General features: G+C 24.2%; 1 pseudogene; it reads left to right on the forward strand.

Moving 5' to 3' along the window:
- The first annotated feature begins 356 nt into the window (after positions 1 to 356).
- LOC145829160 (RING-box protein 1 pseudogene) lies at positions 357 to 698 on the forward strand (annotated as a pseudogene).
- Positions 699 to 3,559: the final 2,861 nt, after the last annotated feature.

Genomic DNA, 3,559 nt, shown 5'->3' on the forward strand with positions numbered 1-3,559 from the left:
AAATCTAGTGAAACCCTGATGAATGATTACCTTTTTTTTAATAGTATTAGTAAATGTTTATACATAATTGGCTATAAACTGAAAGTTAAACGTGGTTCCCTTTATAATTATAAATAGTTATATGTGATATTAAAATTTTAATACCTACTTTTTCATAAGATTTTTAGAAATTTATTTGTAGACATAAAAAATTAGTGATTTTTAGTTTAATTTTTTCATTTGTTTAATTTAAAAAAAAGTAAGGTCAATGTGCTCAATAGATGCAGTTAACACGGTGCGGTTACATCTTAAACATTTTTTAATAACTGATACACATTATAATCTATTAAATTTTAGCAGGAAACTAATTAATAAAAATGTCTGATAAAACAACTTCATCTTCCGTGACAAAACCCACCGAGGCAGATTCTCAAGAGCAACCTAGAAAGCTGTTTACAGTGAAGAGGATCTACGCCGTGGCCACGTGGGAGTACGACACCAAGTATGAAAATTGCGCCATCTGCCAGCACCACCTCCAGGACGATTGCATCTCGTGCCTGTCCGCCAGAAAGACCGGGGAATGCCCCGCATCGTTCGGAAAATGCGGTCACGTTTTCCACGAACACTGCATCACGAAATGGGGTGAAAAACACGATGGAATGTGCGCGTTCAATGGCTGTGGCAAAAATTTCGAACCTAAAGAGAAAAAGATGGATTAAAATTCAAATAATTTTAAAGTCTTAGGTATTTATTTTGGATAATTTTTAGTCGCTAATAAAATTAAGGTTCTAGTTAACTGTGTTGTGTTTTTTTTAGTGAGTATCATAAATGACATATTGCTATATAAATAATTGTCAAAAAGAAATATTTATTAGTTTATTATAGTTATCAATTTTTAATGCGTCATATTAATAAAAGCAAACTTTTTAGAAAAAGTATCTTGAAAAGTTGTTTATCAAATAGAATAGTTCATTGTACTTTTATAGTTTAGAAAGGTCTTAATAGTTTTAAGCTGGCTAGAAATAAGTAAATTCATAAAACTATAGGAGCACCATGTATTTTTAAAAAGTGTCTACTTATTTCTAGTGTATATTGGTGTGTAAGTAGATGAAATCAAGTTTTAATCAATAAAAGTTAGTACTAGTAATTAATTGAACTGTTTAAATTTCAACTACTTGAAATAAAATCACTCTTAATACTTAACAACTAAACTTAAAAAACTTAATACAGTAACCTCTCGCATTCGTGACGTACGTACTCTCGTTTAGTTACACATTTTAGAATTCTAAAATATTCAAAAAGAAGAAATTTAAATTTTCTTTAATAATGCACAAAATATGTTTATTATTTTTTTTTAATTAAAATAAAGATTGATCAACTTTTGTATTTTAACTTAAAAATAAAGGTAACTGCTTTTTTTATTATTTTTAATAGACTGTAGAAGAACAAAAGCAATTTCTTAAAAGGAAGAAAGCTTATTTCCTAAAACCAATGAGATTTAAAATGCTGTTTCAAGAGTAAATACTTGTTTCTTTCTGCTACTAAGATTCAACTCTACCGGTAAGTTTTGTAACAACGTACTATGTATAATGAACAATTTAAAATCAATATGCATTAGATTGTTAGTTATATAACTATCTATATTTTCCTTTAATATATTTTTAAGTTATTTCGGTAAAATATAAATTCTATAATAAGAAGTAAGTAAGAATGATAAATTTTCCTCAAACACCTTCATTTTTTCGAACTTAGAAAAACCTTTGAAATTACTAGGAAAACAGTATTATTACGTCATAATACAACAACTACGTAATAATCGATATTTAAATATTTAGTACTTAGAATTTGTTTTATTTTTTAATTCAAATAAAAAAATTCTATGCTTAAACATAGTATATAGTTTGAAATTCTTTGATATAAAAATTTGTTGATTTTAAGTTATACTAAACAGAGTTAGTTGTTTAAAATTAGATATCTTTTCTATAAAATATTTATTTAGAAGTATACCTTGTTTTTAGTAAAATACAAAGGATCGTTTCTTGCAAAATCATTCTTTTTTGTTTATGTTTTTATCATACAAGTTTTATACTCTTTACTCATTTTTTATGTTTTTTTTAATATTTATTTTGGTATGAAGTATGCAGATTAAGACCTCGTTAATAAATATTATTAACTCAGTAAAAAAAAATTATAAACAATTTAGTGAACTAATAAACTTTTACTAAACGAATTATTTCAAAGCTAAATTTTTTATTAAAATATTTTTCAATCTATTAATAAAACGTTTTATTATATAACTATAAAACTAGTTTTGGGTATAAATTAAAGTATAAATTAATTCTTATTTAGTCTTACATAAGATTCCGGTTACATTAACTTTCACTTTTACACTAAAGAGAATAATTAATTCTCTTATACAAAATAAAGTTTTCGTAATACTGTTGACTGTAGTTCTTTGAACTACATAAGTGTCAAAATGAAACATATAAATAAATTTAATTGCATAGACAAATTATTCTTCTATAGTTTTAAAAAAAAAATTATTAAATTTAACAGTTTTAACAAAAAAAAAATATTGGGCGTGTTTTGTACTCAAAATAATGCACCAATCATATTACTAAGACTACAAATCTACAAACCTAATTAGCCTAATTTACAGTTGTGAAAAAATTTTTGAAAATACAAATTTTAAGTATTGGTTTTGTATATACTAAGTCATTTTTTTTAAATATGTTTTTTATAGTTTGACTTTTGTTAGATTTCTTAGAATAGCTAAAGAAGTTATTTTTCATAACAAAATATTAAACCAAGGTTAATCCCATTCCAACATTCACACTTTTATGACGTGATAATTAAAGGTCACTTGATGTCACTAATCTAATTAAAAAGGAAACTTTAGTTTGTAAACAAAGTAAAATGAAGTTTTTGTTTGTTTTTTTAAACTATGTAGTTTTTTTGAAAATAAAAACTGCCATTGTGGTTATTTTATTTTTGTCGTATTAAAATTCTAATGAAATTAAATAAATATAATTTAAATAAATTAAATATGTTTTTATCTATTAACTTTTCTTATAACATTTGACTTATTTTAACATAGATAAACCAATAAAAGTTGAGTTCGAAAAACTTTAAATTTTTTTATTTCTGTAAAAATTAAGTATAAAATTAAGTTTAACATATTCTTATACTGACTATATAGCAATCAATTTACTATTTGAAAAAGAATTGTTACTCTTTTTTTAAATAAACTTCTGTATTATTTATAGTCATTTATAAAGTCCTAGGCTAATATTAAATTTCTAAAGTTTTGGAAAACTTTAAATAAAGTTTGTTATGTATTAGATAATACAAAAAGCGACAACTTTGAAAACTTACAAAACATTTTAGGCTAAATAACAAGCACTTTGCATTTAAATGCTGAATTTGGTAAGATCTAACTGAGCATAAAAAGATCATTTAACTATACCAACGTCTTAATATTGTACAAGTTTACTTATAACCTAAAAATTTATTTTAACTATACCAACTTATCCTACTAGTTTTAATCTTGTACATGTTTGTCAACAAAGGTCATCAAACG

Source organism: Thalia democratica, chromosome 2 (assembly GCF_965202585.1).
Source record: "Thalia democratica chromosome 2, ktThaDemo2.hap1.1, whole genome shotgun sequence".
Lineage (NCBI taxonomy): Eukaryota > Metazoa > Chordata > Thaliacea > Salpida > Salpidae > Thalia > Thalia democratica.